Genomic DNA, 20,244 nt, shown 5'->3' on the forward strand with positions numbered 1-20,244 from the left:
ATGTTGTTCACCCTTAGCGCAATACTTTTCATATATTTACACATTGTTTAGGAGGGAGATATCCCTTTTGGTGAGTTTTGCTGCTTTGTGTGGTGCGGAAGTGTGACATTTGCGCAGGTTTTATTTTTATTCCAATACGTGGCATTGCCAGAAGGTTTGCTGTGTCTCCCAGCACAGTCTCAAGAGCATGGAGAAGATTCCAGGAGACAGGCAATTACTCTAGGAGAGCTGGACAGGGCCATAGAAGGTCCTTAACCTATCAGCAAGACCGATATTTGCTCGTTTGTGCAAGGAGGAACAGGATGAGCACTGCCACAGCCCAACAAAATGACCTCCAGCAGGCCACTGGTGTGAATGGCACCATAGAGCTCGATTATCATTTGCCATTGAACACCAGAATTGGCAGGCCCGCCACTGGCGCCCTGTGGTTTTCACAGATGAGTGCAGGTTCACACTGAGCACATGTGACAGACGTGAAAGGGTCAGGAGAAGCCATGGAGAACGTTATGCTGCCTGTAACATCATTCAGCATGACTCTTTTGGTGGTGGGTCAGTGATGGTCTGGGGAGGCATATCCATGGAGGGACACACAGACCTCTACAGGCTAGACAATGGCACCCTGACAGCCATTAGATATCAGGATGAAATCCTTTGACCCACTGACAAATCCTATCCTGGTGCAGTGGGTCCTCGGTTCCTCCTGGTGCACGACAATGCCCGACTTCATGTGTCAAGAGTATGCAGGCAGTTCCTGGAGGATGAAGGAATTGATACCATTGAATGGCCCCCATGCTCACCTGACCTAAATCCAATAGAACACCTCTGGGATATCATGTTTCAGTCTATCTGACGCTGCCAGATTGCACCTCAGACTGTCCAGGAGCTCAGTGATGCCCTAGTCCAGATCTGGGAGGAAATACCCCTGGACACCATCCGTCGTCTCATTAGGAGCATGCCCGGACATTGTCATGCATGCATACAAGTACGTGGGGGCAATACAAACTACTAAGTACCATTTTAAGTTGTTGCAATGAAATTTCAGCAAAATGGACTAGCCTGCTGCATTATTTTTTAATTTTGATTTTCTTAGTGTCTTTGAATTCAGTCCTTTGTAGGTTGATAATTTTAATTTACATCAAACGAAGGGTCATCCTTACGTTCCTAACACATTACCCAGTCCATATCAGTATAGATATCCATCATGATATCTTTCATGCATAGAATGAATGTAGGTAAAAAACCTTGAGACTTTACAATCACTTTAACATAAAAAAAAAAACCTTCAGCCTTAACAACCATTTTAAAGAGTCAACTACCTTTTGTTAGGGATTTTCCTGTGGATTTTTTCAATGTATTTAGTATGCAATAGGACATTTTGGAACAAGCAAAGCCAGGCAAACCAACCTAAAATTCCCAGGTAGACAGAAAAAATGTTGGGAATCTTATAAGATCTGCTGGAGTGTCTAAGAGGTGATAGACTCCATCTAGAGTTAAAATACTGCTTTAGCATATGCTATTAAACAACTGCATATGACACAGAAACAACATATGGTCATACCAGCTTTGCTCCAGAGTATTTCTGTGATTCATATTTACGGTAAAACATCTGCTGGAGTTATCCATTAATACTGCAAAACATGACAACATTGAAAAGGTGAAGGGGTAATACCTAGCATTTTAAACTGAACCTCACATGGACCTAAAGTATATCTCTAGCAGGGCCGGATTTAGCCTGTCTAATCTTGGGGTGCAGTAAAAAAATATCAGGGGGGGCATACTGTCAACATACCTTTTATCCTCCCCAGCTAGTTCTCAGGGTTTTTCAGTCTCTCAATTTCTCCCTGATGGCACTGGCTGTGTGTGAGAATGACAGAGATGCAGGGAACTGATATTCCCTGTTCACCCTGAGCTTTTCCATACCACAAGTCATGACCATGAAGTAACATCTGACATTACTTCAGGATAGAGCAGAGGCAGTGCACAAGTGAACACTTGTTCCCTGTGTCTCTATGTGGCTGCGATGAAAAGTGCATGAATTATATCAGTGTTTCTCACCTTTTTACAGCCTCAGCACCCTTTGAAAGAAAGCCAAATCACAAGGCACCTTAGTCAGTCCTGACTGACATCTGCACTGGATGATGTCACAATTTCCCTTGTGCAACATGGGGGAGTCCCCCTTTCAAATCAACTGTTATAGTGCAAGTTGCAGGATGTTAATAAAAACACAAGATGGCAGTGCCCTGCAATTCAGAGGCACTCACACTCTGTACAACAGCCCCATGGACCTTGTATGCTGAAAAGCAAAAACTTTGCTGAAGAGCAGTGTACCACAGGACTACATTTCCCAGAGGAGCTGACGTGAGGGCAGGGACATTTATATACAGAAGCCCGGGAGACTGGGCAGGAAGTGAGAGAGAAGAGAGCTAGAGAGCAGAAATAAAGAAAGTGTCAGCAGCCGACTGGCGGTAGCCTCTAGCGGCCCACTGGCCGGGATCTCTCAGGGCGCGGAGTCTAAGCCTCAGTCTGCTGGTTCACCAGAGCCCCTGATGGCGGGGATGGACTTGAAGCAGCCTGAGACCAGGTCGCGACCCCCCAAGAAACACCAGCTGTGGCAGAGGCAGATGCCAATGGCGTGGAGACAGATGTGAAGAGGTATGCGTGGTCAAACAGGCCGGGTTGGCAACAGCGGCACAGGCAGTACGGAGCAGTAGGCAGAAGAATAACGGGTCCCGAGCCGGGTTCAGTAACAGGAGGTCAGGCAATCAGGATCAGGCAGAGAATAGTCAGGACGAGCGAGGGGTGAGAGAAGGAGAAGACAGCAGTATCAGGAACAGGCTGGGTCGGCAACAAAGTAATCAGGAACACAGGATCAAACAGGAACACAGGTACAGGGAACAAGGCCATAAGGCGATTTGGAGATGCACAGGGCTGGTTTAAATAGGGCTCCCTGTGCTCTCATTGGTGCGGCCGCAATCGCTAGTGCGCATGCGCGGCTGCGATCGCCTAGGACTCAGTGCTCGCTGGCTAGGATGATTCGGCGATCTGTGCATGCGCGCACCGCCGAGCGGCCGGGTTCCCTGACATTGCCCCTCCCCTACGGGCAGCCTCCGGATGCCCAAGCGACATCTCCTTTGTGGATGGTTGCGCTGAAACTCACGGATTAATCTGGGAGCGTGGACATTCTGGGCTGGCTCCCATGAATTCTCCTCCGGCCTTTCCATTTGATCAGGTATTGAACCTGACCTCCTCTCCTCCTGCAATCCAAAATTGCCTCTACCTCGAACTCTTCTTCACCGTCAATGTCCAAGGCTACTGGAGGGCTTGATCTGCGATCCAGGAATGGATCAGGAGTTGCAGGTTTTAACAGAGATACATGGAACACTGGGTGTATGCGGAAGGATTCAGGTAGTGCCAGTTCGAAAGCTACCTCGTTGATCTTCCGTTTTACCGGAAACGGACCTATGAATTTGGGTGCCAGCTTCTTTGATGGACAGGACATTCTCAGGGTTGTTGCTAACCACACCTGATCTCCTGGGTGTAAGGCCAAGTTATGTGAAATGAAAACCTCGAGACAAACAGCGCCCATCTAGCTTGTCATGGTCTAAGGCGCTTAGCTGTTCTGAGGTACTCCAAATTCTGGTGGTCGGTGTAGACCAGGACTGGATGCGGGGCTCCTTCCAGGAGGTACTTCCACTCTTCTAGCGCGACTTCAATCGCCAGGAGTTCTCGATCCCCAATATCGTAATTCCTCTCGGCCGGAGTGAGTTTCCTGGAGAAGAAGGCCACCGGGTGCATGAGGTCTTTTACGCCTCCCCTTTGTGACAGGATCGCTCCCACTGCATTTTCGGATGCATCCACCTCCAGGATGTAGGGCCGGGATGCATCCGGGTGACTTAGGATGGGGGCAGCCGTGAATAACTTTTTCAGGGTCTCGAAGGCCGCCTGTGCTTCCGATGTCCACTGAAAATGCATCCCTGCTTTGGTAAGTTGCGTGATAGGTGCGACCAGGCCTGAGAAATTTTTAATGAATTTTCTATAAAAATTTGCAAAGCTGATAAAGCGCTGCACACCTTTCTTATCTGCTGGGACTGGCCATTCTAAAATTGCTGAGACTTTCTGGGGATCCATTGCAATTCCTGTGGTGGAGATGATTAATACCAAGAATTGAATACTGCCTTGCTCGAAACAACATTTCTCAGCTTTGGCAAACAGTCCGTGCTGGCGAAGTCATTCCAATACATTCTTAATGTGACCACAATGTGCTTCCAGGGATGATGAAAAGATTAGGATGTTGTCAAGGTAGACGATCACGAAGATGTCCAGATAATCCTTGAAGATGTCATTGACAAAATGTGGAAAGGTGGCTGGGGCATTGCACAACCCAAATGGCATCACTAGGTACTCATAATGCCAAATCGGGTGCAGAAAGCTGTCTTCCACTCGTCCCCTTTCCGGATACGGACCAAGCTGTAGGCGCCCCTGAGATCTAGCTTCGTAAAGATGAAGGCCACCTTCAGTCTCTGGAATAATTCGGGGACCAAGGGGAGCGGGGAGCGGTTTTTAACTGTGATTTTATTTAATTTCCGGTAGTCCACACAGGGTCTCAGCGACTGATCTTTCTTTTCAACAAAGAAAATTCCTGCACCCGCGGGAGATGTGGACGGACGGATAAATCCCTTTTTGAGGCTCTCCTCGATGTACTCCTTCAAGGCTCCTAACTCCTGTTCAGAGAGAGGGAAGATTCGGCCAAAAGGAATTTCAGAACCCGGTAGGAAGTCGATGGGGCAATCATATGCCCAATGTGGGGGAAGGATGTCTGCTCCCCGTGGGCTGAACACATCCAGATAGGAGTGGTAGGCCGAAGGAATAGCCTGGGCTAATTCTTCCTCTGTGGTTACACAGCACAGAGATGGCGTGGCTCTGGGTGTCTCGAAGCAACAGTGTTCCTGGCAATAATGGGACGTAAACTGTATTGTACCCGTTTTCTAGTCAATGTGAGGGTCATGGGCTCGTAGCCAAGGAAGTCCCAGGATCACTGGAAACAGAGGGGATGCGATGGCGTCCAATCGGAGGAACTTCTGATGGCGACCGGCTATAGTAGTGTGGAGCGGCGGGGTCTCTCGATCTACTACTCCGGACTTTATTTGAGACCCGTCTGCCAGAAATATGTTCAGACCCTGCTCTTTGGTCTGCAACGGTATCTGATGGTGAGCTGCAAAGCCAAGGTTGATGAAGCAGCTACAGGCTCCTGAATCAATAATGGCCATCACCGGTACGAGCCTTCCGGGAAGCTGGAAAAAGATGGGTACAGCTAAGTGAGTGGCATTGTTGAGGCAGGGAGAAGACACAGTAGAAGCAACTGAAGCACACTTACGCATCTTCTCGGGACAAGAACGCAATATAAACATAAATTGTTCAGCCGGCGTCTCTGGCGCTCTTCAAATGTAAGCGAGGGCCGCATTACTCTGATCTGCATTGGTTCAGCTTCTTCAGCCATTTCCTGACCTCGATTCCTGCTTGGGGAAGCAGGTTGGAGCGGAACCTGGGGTAACACCCATGTTGGCCTGGTATGTGAAGTGGCCCTTTCTTCCCGGCGTTCCCGCAGCCTGCGGTCAATTTGAATGGCCACTCTAATTAAATCCTCCAGCGTGTTGGGTATAACAACTCTGGCCAATTCGTCCTTAAGTGGTTCAGATGAGCCCAGCCAAAATTGGTGATGCAAAGCTGCGTCGTTCCACTGTGTCCCCCCATTTCAGTGCCTGAATTCAGCCGCATAATCTTCCACCGCTCAGCGGCCTTGTTGCATTGTATGTAGAGTCGCCTCGGCGGAAGCGGCTCACTGCGGGTCATCATACAGTTGTGACATTGCCTTAAAAAATGATGACACCGAATCTAAGTGTGAGTGCCAATCCTCCATCAGCCGATGGGCCCAGCCTTGAGGTTCCCCTTGCAACAGCGATATAACGAACCCCACCTTGACTGATTCGGAGGTAAAGGTTCGGGGTTGGAGGTCAAAGTAAAGCAGGCAGGAGTTCTGGAAAGCCCTGAATTTCTTCCGATCCCCATTAAAACGCTCGGGCGTAGGTACTCGAGGTTCGGGTGGAGGGATGGTGAATACTGCTCTGGCGGAGGATTCTGCGGAGTCCTGGGCCGCAGGTGCACCTGCCGTGGTGAATGGTGTGGCTGCTGGTGCGGTGCGGAGTCTGGATACGCCCCTCCAGGTGCGTGTACCCCTCTTGAAGTGTCTTCACTGCCTGAGTAAGTGCTGCCAGGTGTTGGCATATCTCATCCAGAGGTGAGGGGCCTCTTCCTGGCTCCGTCATGGCCTTATGGTTCTGTCAGCAGCCGACTGGCGGTAGCCTCTAGCGGCCCACTGGCCGGGATCTCTCAAGGCGCGGAGTCTAAACCTCAGTCTGCTGGTTCACCAGAGACCCTGATGGTGGGGATGGACTTGAAGCAGCCTGAGACCAGGTAGTGACCACCGAGAAACACCAGCTGTGGTAGAGGCGGATGCCAATGGCGTGGCGCAGGTAAGAGCCAGATGTGAAGAGGTATGCGTGGTCAGACAGGCCGGGTTGGCAACAGCGGAGCAGACAGTACGGAGCAGTAGGCAGAAGAATAACGGGTCATGAGCCGGGTTCAGTAACAGGAGGTCAGGCGATCAGGATCAGGCAGAGAATAGTCAGGACGACCCAGCGGTCAGAGCAGGAGAAGACAGCAGTATCAGGAACAGGCTGGGTCTGCAACAAGGTAATCAGGAACACAGGATCAAACAGGAACACAGGTACAGGGAACAAGACCATAAGGCGATTTGGAGATGCACAGGGCTGGTTTAAATAGGGCTCCCTGTGCTCTCATTGGTGCGGCAGCGATCGCTAGTGCGCATACGCGGCCGCTGCCACGATCGCCTAGGACTCAGTGCTCGCCGGCTAGGACGAGTCAGCTATCTGCGCATGCGCACACCGCTGAGCGGCCGGGATCCCTGACAGAGAGAGTTGTGCTGACTCCCGGAGAAGGAGGAGGAGGAGTCTCTGACCGCTAGCCTTGCCACCCTTTTCAGCCAGTCTGCCAGCAGGTGACCCAGAGTGTGGTGACCGGACGAAATACTGCAAGTGAGGACAGAGTACCTGTGGGGGCCACCGTCTGCTGGGAGAAAGTGAGAGATAGCCAGGACCTGCTGGATGCCATGGTGAGAGAGTCCCATACACCAGCCAAACAAATGAACACTGACATTCTTCTCATATATGCTACATTCCTGCACACAATTGAGGAGATTGCATATAATTAATGTGTGTTGTGACCTAGTTCCCCTGGCTGCTACTTTTGAACACAGTTGAAACACAGTCCAACATCAGAGCTGACCGCAGTGCATGCCTTCTGCATGATCCCTTTAACCATTGGCCTACCCTCTTATAGGAATGTCTACCACCATTGCCTTTAGTTACTGCAGCCCAGAGTAGAGTTGCCCCTTTGCCAGCAAGTGCTTCTTCAACTTCTGACACCTTTCTGCCCAAAATTGTAACCTGCACAGTGCATTAAAGGGACACTTCTTTTTTCTTTATTTCCCTGCATTAATCCTTTGAGGGTTGTCACCTTCATCTCTTCCTACTTGTGCACCAACTGGGCCCCAACGAGCATGAAGAAGACTCCTCACTGCTTTTAAAGGGACATTGACTACCTTGGTCAAAGAGCTCTTTTCTATCTCAGATTTAAACCTTGCCATCAGATACTGAGGGCCCAGAATGAGCGAGTTCAACCTTTGGTAGTTTTCCTTTCTCACTGAGGAGTAGAAACGCCTCAGGTTGGAGGTATTGGGTTAACTTCTGAAATGCAGGCCTGCTAACATTGATTGAGATTCTGCTATATGTGATGTTTCTCTGCTTAAAGTTGTTAAGAGTGACAAGTGCTATTATACTCACCTATACTAATTTGTGCTGTTTATCCAAGCTTACATTGACATTTGATATAAAAAAATCAAACCAGTTTACTCTACAGTTTACACTACATTTGTGTGTGAGTCTACCTTCTGGTGGTAATTTACACTGGTTAAAAGAGTACTGTGGTGTCAGCAGGGGTTGGGCTTTCAGAGAGGGGTCCAGAACGTCAGGGAGCCCAAAAAGAACTCAGCGACTCCAGGGTGTAGTGTTACACAACATTCTCCTTTCACATCAGAATTCCCCCATTACATCAAGTCAGTCCCCATCATGCCACAGTCCACCCATTACATCAGAATCAGCCTCTTTTACATCAGAGACTTTCCTTTCATAACATCAGAGTCCCCTCATTAAATCAAATTCCCCCTATCACATCAGAGTCCCCTGATCAACACCACTGTGCCCCCTTTCACATTAAAGTCCTTTAATTACATCAGAATATCCTTATCCACTCAGAGTTCTCCACATCATAAAAGAAACCCTTCAAATGACATTATAACCCCCTTCACATATCAGTCCCCCTTCACATCAGAGTCAGCCTCCATCACATCAGCTTCAGACTCCATCACATCAGAGTCAGCCTCCATCATATCAGAGTCAGCCTCCATCACAATAGAGTCAGTCCCCTTCACAACATAGTATCCAGTCCCTTCACAAATACAGCCCTATCTTCAAATGCTCACCATAGCTGCAGTATCATGGAAGGAAACGGAGGTGGAGCAGGTCTGCATAGAAGCAAGACATTTCCACATTGAATGTCAATTATTTCTAGCCTACTCCAATAATCTGAACAATCTTGAAGGTTGTAAACTTACTTTATGAAAATCCCCACATATTTAGGCCTCTTCCACACAGGCAGCAGCAAAAAGGTGTTAGCGCCTGCCTCTTTCCCCAGGCTTCCCAACCAAAAAAGAATAGCTGGAGGAAGCTGTTCACATGCTGTGGCAAATTTATTGCAACATGCAGTTGACAGGCAGCACAACCTATCAAACTTGACCATTTAAGTCAATGCTGCAGTGTCAAACCAAATGCTTGGTCTGCGACTGTGGCACATTAGCTCCATTATAAACTGATGCTCAGAAGAAAGGTCTCAAGGGATTCAGCATCCAAATTGACAGCTGTCTTCTCCATAAAGAGACAATTCTCTTAACAAGCTTGTCTCCCACCTGTAATAATGGCAGTGCCATCTACAGGTTGGAGGGATGCCAGCACCTGCCTACGCTACCCCCTTTAATGGATGTAGTCCTCGGCATTACAAGAAATCATATGTGAGAATAAATCACAGAACAAAATTAAACCCCCTGCCCACCCTCTCCATCACGACCAACAACGCCACCATCAGTCCCACCACGCAAGCCAAAGTCCTAGGTGTCACTCTAGACTCAAATCTGTCTTTCCAACCCCATGTCTAATCGCTAGCAAACTCACGCAGACTCCACCTCCACAACATCTCCAAATACGTACGTTCCTAACCCTAGACACTACTAAACAACTCATTCACTCCCTTATTATCTCACGACTCGACTACTGCAACTTCCTCCTCACCGGCTTATCTCATCACAGACTATCCCCGCTTCAGTCTATCCTGAACTCAACGGCCAGACTCATCCACCTTATCAACCGCTCCGCATCTGCCACCCCCTTCTGTTATTCCCTCCATTGGCTTCCGATTGCCCAACGCATTGAATTCAAACTACTAACATTGGCGTACAAAGCCATTCATAACATTGCCCCTAACTACCTTACCGACCGGATACCCAAATACCACCCAACTCGTACTCTTCGCTCCTCACAAGACCTCCTACTTTCTAGCTCCCTGGTCTCCTCCTCCCATGCCCGACTGCAGGACTTCTCCAGGACTTCCCCCATCCTCTGGAACTCACTACCCCAATCCATCAGACTGTCACCTACCCTCCTCACCTTTAGACGCACCCTGAAAACCCATCTCTTCAGGGAAGCCTACCCCACCCTCACCTAACAGCTGATTTCCTCCACTCCTCTCACCACTCCATCCCCCACAGCCACTTCCTCCTGTACCACTATCCCCTCCCTCCTAGATTGTAAGCTCGAAAGAGCAGGGCCCTCGAACCTCTTGTATATTGTTTTGTTACTGTATTGTCTCATGTACTGTCCCCTACTATATTGTACAGCACTGAGCAAAATTTTTGGCGCTATATAAACACTGTATTATAATAATAATAAAAACAGCAAGAATATTTACAAAACATAGAATATTTGAAAGACAACAATCCCCTAGTAGCCCTGGTAGAATTGCGTACTTAGCCATTTTCCTCTTCTCTTATAAGTGGGCTCTCTTCAGTAGACCACAGGATGAACAGATAACTTTTCATTCAAGCAGTTATCAACTCCATGTAGGGACGCCTTATCGCAATCCCAAAAGTGTCCATATTCTGCAAGGTCAGACTTATCAGAGTGCAGAGTCTCTACTGGGAGTAGATACCATTCTAGAGGAGTCTCTAGGATTGGGGGCACGTCCCTAACCCCATTACAACGCCAATCTACAGAGGGCAGAGAAGAAGAATCTGCTCTGAAAACACAAGGCCTTAAAAAGGTGCAACCACTTCCAGGTTCCCATCAAGGCTCCAGCCTATTGCCACCCTCATCTTTGTGGTTCTTGACATGTGTCCTGTCTACTAAACTCAAGGACAGCAAAGTCATCTGCAGACTCATCTGCCAAATTTTGGGTTTGGTTTAGACCTCTCCAGACATCTTCAATATTCATGCACCCAATTGTTAAGTGTTCGATTAGATACAGACTCATGTGTCTCCAACAGCAAGTCCATAGGTACTTTGTTCAAACATCAGAAAGACAGGTGTATATCCTGTACCTTTATGCTCAGTATGGTTATAGGTTTGGTTAAAATTCTCAAATACTCTGTTCCCTTGTGGATGGTACACAGAGGTAAGAACGTTGCTAATTCCACTTAACTGACACTGCGTTCAGAAAGACTTAAGACTGAAAATTAGGGTCATGATCCGAGATAATCCATTTTGCGCACCCATATGGTTGTACAACATGTTTCCAGAAGAGCTTGCCTGTGGTGATGGCTGTTTAATCTAGGGTAGGAACCACTATGGAAAATTTTGAGAAGTGATCCATGAACACCAGGGCATAATGGAACCTCAAAGTTGCTTCAGCCCTTGAAATCTCAAGGGGAGTGGTGTCCTTACAGGCCTGTTGTACCCATCCGACTAATCCCAAGCAGTTGAAATACCACTAAATATATGCCTCTATATGGTCAGCACAAAAATGCCCAATGTTGCCATGTACAATCTGACAAAGTCCAACAGTGGTCAATTGAGGAACCACTATCTGGCAGATGTATTGATGTTCGGTGGGGATTCAGCCCCCTAATACAACACTCCATTCCATACCTCCAGGCGGTCCCATTATTGAATCAGCTGACACGCAAAGGCCGAGAGCCAGATCTGTACCTGACAGGTATGTTTTTTATTCTGGGAAATACATTTTTAAGTCTGTGAGATGGTAGGATCTTGTTTTTGCAAACTAGGCCATTCCTTCAAAGTGTAGACTTCAGTTACTTGTTGGTGTTGTGGAAAATGAGCAGTCAACATACTGTATTCACATTTTCTGCTTGCTGTACCTGAGAAGGAACAACCTCGGATTCCTCCAAACATTGATCTACATGGCATTTAGTGGAACCAGCAGCTGAATACCCGCTTCTCTTCCTCTCCCTGCCACCGGCATTCAGCTGATGCATGGAGCACAATAGAGTTGATCAGTTTCACTAAATGCCATCCCTACTGCCCCTCCTCTCCAGGTTCCTCTTTCTTCTGTTGGCTGAGGCTGCAGAGAAAAGGACTGGGCAATATATCCTCAGTTCCTTCTTCTCTCTCAAACATGATACATCAGGGGTCTGTTTAGTGGCTCAGTGGTTACCACTTCCGCCTAGCAGAACTAAGCTTGTTTGTTCAAATTCCAGTCACGACACTACCTGCCTGGAGTTTGCATGTTCTCCCTGTGCCTGCATGGGTTTCCTCTCACACTCCGTAGACATGCTTGTCGGTTAATTGGCTCCTGTCAAAATTGGCTCTAGTATGTGTATGTATGAATGGCAGTTAGGGACCTTAGATTGTAAGCTCCTTGAGGGCAGGGACTGATGTAAATGTACAATATACTTTATATGTAAAGTGCTGCATAAATTGATGGCGCTATATAAGTGCCTGAAATACATAACTAAACATGGATCCTAAAATTGTAAAAAAAAAAAACTACTGATACCATCCTCTGCACTACTGACAGGGAGGTAGGCTAAGTGTATATTTTTACAGTGACTTTTTTTTGTTATATTTTTCTAAGTTTTTAATTTCTTAAAATAAAAGAAAGGGCGCTGGACCCTGATGATCTATAATCTCTTTCATGTTGCTCAGGTAGTCTCCACCTCTCAAAGGTTGCCTACCCCTGCTCTAGGGGATACAGGGGTAATGTGTTTATTTTTTTGTGCAGTCATCCTGGGTTGTTATGAATCATGTAGTCGAAATGACCGAAAAAGGTGACCCAACATTGCTCCAATACTTCCAGTTTGGCAGTCTCCAGGTAAGCCAGGTGGTTATTGTCAGTATGAAGATGACAGATGTGGTCTTCAAAGGTTTTGGAAAAGATAATGTAATTCAGATAAATAAGAACCATCTCGAAGTTGAGGTACCCCAACCATTGTTTCATGAGCCTCTGAAAAGTGCTGGGAGCATTAGTTCAGCTGAAGGGCATTCAAATGAACTCATGCAGTCTCAGAGGGGTGAGAAAAGTTACATTTCTTTTGATCCTCCTTTCTCGCAGACACTTTTCAACAGCCACTAGTTGAGTCCAATTTTATAAAGAAACATGCATGCCCTGGGCCCATCATAGACTTCTCCACCTGCTGCAACAGATAGGCATCACACACGTTTACCTTGCAGCACCGTACATAGAAGCACGGACTCTCATCTTGTTTGTGAATAAGAACTGTAAAAGCAGCCCCCAAATTTCTGCTCTCCCGATCAACCCCACTCTGTAAAATATTACAAAAAAATACTTAAGTTCTTGGCACACGGCAGGAGGATTGTTACAATATTTCCCACAGATCAGAACAGTGCTCCTAGTATGTATAGAGTGGTCTATAAGTAGTACAACTATAGTCTTCTGGCCCACTCACAAATGCTAGCATATGTAATAGCCATTGCTGTTCAAGAAAACCTTGTGCACTGGCCGAGCCACTTGATCCAGCAGCTGATAGTCCTCTAGAGATGTCATGGCAGCTGTCAAAGAGGCATAGGCATCCTCTACCTCTGAACAATACATTTCTTTGAAACTGCATTTATATCAGTAATGACTAGCTAAGCTAGCACCTGTATCTGAATGGTCCCCAGATGACCATTTGAACAATCACCTTACCACAATACACCTTGGACAGGATTCCAAGAGGGAACAGACAGCCCCCCTCTTGTTGTGGTAGTAGTTGTAATCAGTGTCAAGGTGGTAACTGTATTATCCCCACTTTCTCTAAGCAGTGTTTGTGATTTTGATATTGGGCTTGATAAGCATTCACCAAGATTTGTAGCCAGATTTGCTCCTTTCGGACCCTTGGATGCACAGCTGTTTGAGTTGTCCCATTTCTAAGTAATCAAGCCCAGCTCCAGCAGGGCATTCATGAGCTGCCACCACCCCAATTTGGTCTTCAGTTTGATAATAAATACTTGAATAGACATCCAGATGACCACTCTTCCCCCTACTGGGATAGGAAGATTTTGCCAGCCTTCAGGGTGAGTCAGAAGGGATCCAGGGTTGATGCTTGACCAAACTGTTGTTAGTAGAAAGCATAGTCCATAGTATTCACCTCAAACCCTGTGTCCACTAAGCATTGGGCCTGGCAAACATTCAGTACTATGGATATAGATAAGAAGATTATTTTGGAGTCAAGCCTAGGACTAATTGAGGTCATCCCCCTACTCTTGGAACATCTAGTTTAATAACTTGTGTGGAAGAGCTCAGCTTTCCTCCTGCACACAATTTATCATCATATTTCCAATACATCTGGTCTCTTTGGTCTCTTTCTGTTCCAGCACCACAGTTTCCAGTAGTATAATGCTACATGACACAGCAGCATTCACCCTCACACAATCCTGCACTGCCTATTTATGGAACTGGTGGGAATCCCAAAAATTAATTGATCTCACATTACTTAGTCTGAAGTGCCTATAGTAGCGCAGCCCTAAGGAATTTTTGCCCACAATTGCTTCTACAACTCCTGAATGGTCACTGCAATTCAGGAGAATGTTTCTTCATCTTGCTGTTATTTTAAGCAAAACTTTGCCACAGATTGGCCTAAAGATGTTCTTTTATTACATAACTTGGCCAAACATCAGAACAGGACCAAGTGTTATACACTGCATGCGCACGAAATGCGCTGGGTGGAGTCTACACGCCCACAGTAGGCGTATATCCTGAGGAAGTCACGTGCACCAATCGTGACGTAACGCGTAGATACGCCAGTGGGAGGGGCTTAAACGGACCGCGCAGTGGCGTCATATCCAGCGTAGGGGCCATCTTGGTGCACCCTATTAGGATCCACACAGACAGTACACCCATGGTGTGGTGTAGCAAAACGCTGATGACTAGCTGCACAAATGTGAGTAGACTACTGTAGTGTGGTTTGCAATAAAGCTATACGGTTTTATACTATGTTGGATTTTTTTGCTTTACTGGGGATGTTTATGGAGAGGCACCTGTCCTAGTACTGGGAGGTATTATCTATCAGGGGAGGAGAATCCCACCACTATTCCTGAGGAGGATTCCACGGTTTGGAGGAGCAAAAAGAGGCACATTTAGCTCATTGGTCCTGAGGGGCCTGGGCAGGAAGGTGAGGGGGCACCCCTGTCACTGTGGATTCACACTCAGTTTGGAGCACCTGCATGAAGATTTGTTGTGTTTCACTTATTAGGACACTCAAGGACTTAGTATTGTTAATGTTACTGGGAGTGACCACAGTACTATATTCTGATAAGGGATAAGATATATTACTGGATTAGCATATATTATATGTTCTTTTGTAGCGCTGCACTGTTTTATGTTTTTCATTCTCATGCTGACGTCACGCCGCCGTGTCTGTGATCAAGAGCGGTGGCCATATTGGTATGTGTATTCATACATGTATACACTGTTTCCATGGGGAAAGTTTTTACTTTGTCTTTTAATAAATACTACACTATAAATGTTCTTTTGGGCCCCATGTGGTGAGCTTTCCTTCTAGTAGCATCTCTGGCTAAGGATTGTGAACATTGTATCTGACTGACCATCGATCATTGCTACTATACCAGTAACATTCTGGTGAGTGCATAGTGGTGGTGGAGTGTTCACTGGATCCCCTAGCACTGTTTTAGAGTTGGACACATTGCTGTTTTTTGTCTTGCAGTACCACTGACACATATATGGACTATACTTTGTCACATTTTTGTTGTGATTTACACTAGAACCTATATTTTACACTGTATGGACTTTATTCATTTATTGTTTCACTGATGTTTATGTTTTTGTTTGCACCTATGTGTAAACTTCATTTGGTGTTTTTCAAAACTCTTTGACGTTTTATTATGCGATTTAGCGCTGCACTTTACACACATATTTAACTGGGTATGTTGTAAGTAATGTTTGTTGTAAGTAATGCAAAGCTGCAGGATTAATGCATATACAGTATGAACCTTCACCTTGTAAAACAACCCATTCAGTTTAAAATAGAAATGCAAGGCAAAGCATTTGTGTGTATATACAGTATATACATATACACACACATATATATAACATTTATTTATTTATTTATTTATTTATTTGGAGCACAAGTAATATTGGCCATTGGAGGATGGACAGACAGGCAGGAACATCAGATATTTCACACAAAGGAAGAAATATAATAGGATCCTTTTTTAACAAACAACATACACATATCAGGAATAAGCAATGTTGGGGTAACATACACTTTAAAGTGAGGAACAAGTACCTTTCTTTCCTAATATATTTCTAATTATAATTTTGAATGTTTATTCTCACAGGCCTGCCTTGCTTTGCAACGTGCAGTGCTCAAGAGGCTTACTGCGATTTGGGAAAGGGTGGGTAAACAACAACAACAGAAGATAAACCCCTTGACTTATGGATAATTATTATATATCATTTTGTACATTATTTTAAATTTAGTATGAAAAATGTTTTAAAATATATCTTTTAATTCCTATGAATATTTTATTTGTTATTGTTTTATTGTAATTAAAACATGGCACTACCATTGGTCTTGTATATTTTATTATAGCTTTATTTCATTGTATTTTATGGCTTTTTATTATGCAGTTCTCCTCCTGGAATATTAATAGGTCATTTATTCAGCAATAGTTAGTTTATAATTTTTTCTATCAAACTAAACAGTAGTGTGCCTTTAGGACTGGCACATATATACAGCCTCAGGACATTTTTTGGCTTGGTGTCTACATGCATATTTTCACACATATATATAAAAATGTTCCCTTTTGATGCGTATGTGGCTATAGAAAATTTAGTTAGCATTTGTGGAGCGGAACCCAATTAAACACAGATATACATTTACTCTATGCACTTCAGTCACTCAGGTGTCTGTTTATAAACCAGCAGTAATAGATCGCTGCTCAGTTCTCCGGCATTCTCTGAGAACACAGTTCTCCTGTGAATGCCTTTTATCAAGCAGTTCAACGAACGAAGGGAGAACAGTCTCCAAATGCTAGAGAACAGTCTCCAAATGCTGGAAAATGGCTGATTTTACTACAATCTCGTGAGATTACAGTAAAAGATCAGTTTACTAAACAGAGGTAAATTATCTCTGCTTAGTTTGCGGTCCCTCCGATTCTCCAGCTCTGGGCTGGAGAATCTGGAGGGAGAACACAGATCTCCAGTGAAGGACTGAACATGTTCTCCGCTGATCTCCTGAGTGTCATAAACTGTGAATGACCAGAGAATAGCTGCGATCCTCTGAATCGCAGCTATTCTCTGTGTCATAAACGGACACCTATGTCACTATTATTCTGGACTCATAGTTCCCCTGTTGATTAGAGCAGAGTGGGCAGATGACACATCCATGTCCGCTCAGTATCTGCAGAGTTGACACGGACTCCTCTGTCTGTTTACATGTGACTACCCTCTGATCTGATCTGTCTAAGGGGAAGAGATTGGATCCCCTTCTGTTTTTTTTTAGTGGACTGGATCAGACTCGTAGGTAGACATATGTAAACAGACAGAAGTTGGTTTAAACTCGCCAGTCCATAGAAATTATTATACAGTATTTATAAAGCGCCAACAGTTCGCTCAGCGCTGTACATTACAATGGGAGACAGTACATGCGACAGTACAATAACAATACAATGCGATACACGAGGGGTTCGAGGGCCCTGCTCCTTGGATATTACAATCTAGGAGGGGAATCTAGAAATGCATGGACCTTCCAATCAGGTTCACCTGAAAAACTGACAGGAGGACCTGATCGGATCACCCATGCAGAAAGGGCTTAAGAGAGATTCTGTTCAGTTTCAGTGCCAAGAATATATAGTAAGTGTGGGACTAGGACAGCAATAAAAAACTTACAGAGGTCCTAACCCTTCCCCACAGTATAAAAAAAAAAAACAGCAAAGAAATGACTATTGTTTGGAGTTCCATCTTAAAATTAGAGAAGAATCTGTTTGTGAAAAGGCTTTTTTCAGATGCCCACTTTTCCTCCACTTAGCTCCATCTACTTCTGTATCACAACAGCAAAGTTTCCATCATTTAGACCCTTTCCTGCAAAATAAAGGTGCATGTGTATTGTACCCCTACTTTACAGTGCATAAGAACTACAAAACATCTGACACCCAGGTTTTCTGACAAGTTTTCTAGCACAACAAACTAGAATGTGAGCATGCTACCCTTGCAGAAAACAATATCAGATCACAGACTAGTGTTTCGCCTCTGCTGCTGAGAATGTGGCCCCTTGCCATTCCAACTGTAGAGACTGCATGGTTCAGCTGCAACCTACCTTTTTTTCAGTTCTGATAAGTAGCCCATTTTTTTTTCTTATAGTTTCATTTTCACTTGTGCTCCCATCTTCTTTTACTGATTGTTTCTTGTTTTTTTTTGCTCACTTTTGTTCCTAGGTTCCCCCCCAGGCAAAATGGGCACATAGCTCCCTCAGAGGTTTTATTGTGGGTTTTCTGGTGGCTTTTTGGTTTAACTTGCTCTGGTGTCCCTTTTCTTTTAGGGCATCACTACTACTTCTTTCAACATCTGTTGGTTAAGATCCACTGGAGCCGTCTCATGAATGCAAAGGGTAGACATGCATTATCAGTGTTGCCTACAAGCTGTTTTTGACACATGATATTTCCTATATGTATATTACATCTATGTAATTATGTAATCATGAATATGTGATGCCAGATTGCAGCAGATACCCATCCCAGCTGCAGCTGCCCCCCACTGGCTGTACCCAGAGAACTGAGTGATTAAACACTGCTGATCACTCGGTTCTCCCCTCCACTGTTAGTATAGAGCTGCTGTAAGTCACTGGCTCTGTACTCTGTTCCTATAGCACATGCAGGAGTGCTGGGTTGTGGAGGAGACAGGAGGGGCTGGCTAAGCCTCTCAGCAGCATTCTGGCTGGTGGTCCAGGCATCTGGGTTGGATCCCAACTTTCCTGAGCCTGGACCGACTGAATGATGTCAGTCGACAGTGGACTTAAGCCCGCTGTTGGTTGAAAATGGGTCACAGGAGTGCAGAAGGAACTGCACTCCTGTGATTCATAGGAGAAGTATAGCCAAAAAAGCTTTGGCTATACTTTTCTTTTAATTGAACAAGATAACGTTATAAGCTGATTAAGTACTATGCACAGTTGCACCAGATTTTGCACGCTACAGTTTTAGTAAATCAACCCAAAGTCTCACTTGGTATTATTTAATATGATCTTATCAAAAATCTGGGTCTGATCTTCTTGTGTACTATTTAATTCTCTACTTACATCCAACTGTAGTAATGACCCTCTTTCGATTAAAAATATGCAAGGTAATGTGCATATTTTGGAGGGCATCAATCTTATAATTTATAAATTGATAAAATATTTTCTGAGACTGAGGCTTTATTTTTTGCTTATGATCTCTGCTGCAGTCTCCTTTGGGTTACTTGGTGCATGAGTTTGGTAGCACACACATATAGCTTGCACGGTAAGTGATTTGTAAGTTTCTACATGATTTGGGGTAAATGGAATGTAATTATTTGTGTACTTTAACACTATATTTGTATCATTTTAAATAGTGCCCCATACTGTCTGAGGAAGCAGACTGTATCTGAGAAATGTGTAACATGGTGTCACCATCCTACTAACAATTATCAGTGCATTCTGAAAGAGAAAACAGACTCAGTCAACAACAGATTATATAAACCTATGTATTGAATGGTACAAAGCACTTGTATGGGTAAAATATACTGTATATTCATCAGTGGCACCTAAACTTGCTTGGACTTCTCATATTTTATAGTTTTTATGAAACTTTATTTTAAAGTTTACATTTTAAAGCCAACTGTACATAAAATAATGTTTTTATTGCTATTCATATGGCTTTACCTATATGTTTCCACCATATTGACACCTTAAAGGCTTAGGTCACCGTTTACAAAAAAAATACTGCAGGTAAAAAAAATGTGCATTTATTATTTTTTTACAGTGCAGACTGTAAAGCATCAGATCTCGGGTGTGATGCCAGGATCCTGCAGACTCTCAATACACTGTCTGTCCACACCTCGTATGAGCAGGCAGTTTTTGAATTTCAGGAAGAATCAATGAACTAGGATAGAGTTCACCAGTGTCCTTGCAAGTTCATTGCATTCGAATTGTGACAGCACATGCAGGAAAGCGATCCCCGGGAGAGGAGGTGCTGGAACATGTAATATGGTCCGAAGGTGAACTTATCCTTTAAAGGAGATCTATCATTACAATTTTTACACTGTTCTGCCTCCCATAGGACAAAGTAAATGTAGTAGTTTGTCCAATGTAACTAGGTTCATACCTAAATGTAATTAAGAAGTCAGACCTGATCCCCTCTCCCCCCTGCATGGCAAATCTAACAACGACTGGAAAAGAGACAGATCGATCCTAACTGCAGCTTGTCGTAGCTCAAGATAGGAGGAATGCCAAGGGAGAAGAGAATGTACGTGGTTATATCTAATGATTAATAAAATAGCTTTTTGGTCTTTTTATGTTATAACTGTATTATGGTTATTTGGTTGTGTTCTTCATTTATCTACAGTGACTGT

Source organism: Staurois parvus, unplaced genomic scaffold (assembly GCF_062004578.1).
Source record: "Staurois parvus isolate SC_StPar_1 unplaced genomic scaffold, SC_StPar_1.0 ptg000243l, whole genome shotgun sequence".
Lineage (NCBI taxonomy): Eukaryota > Metazoa > Chordata > Amphibia > Anura > Ranidae > Staurois > Staurois parvus.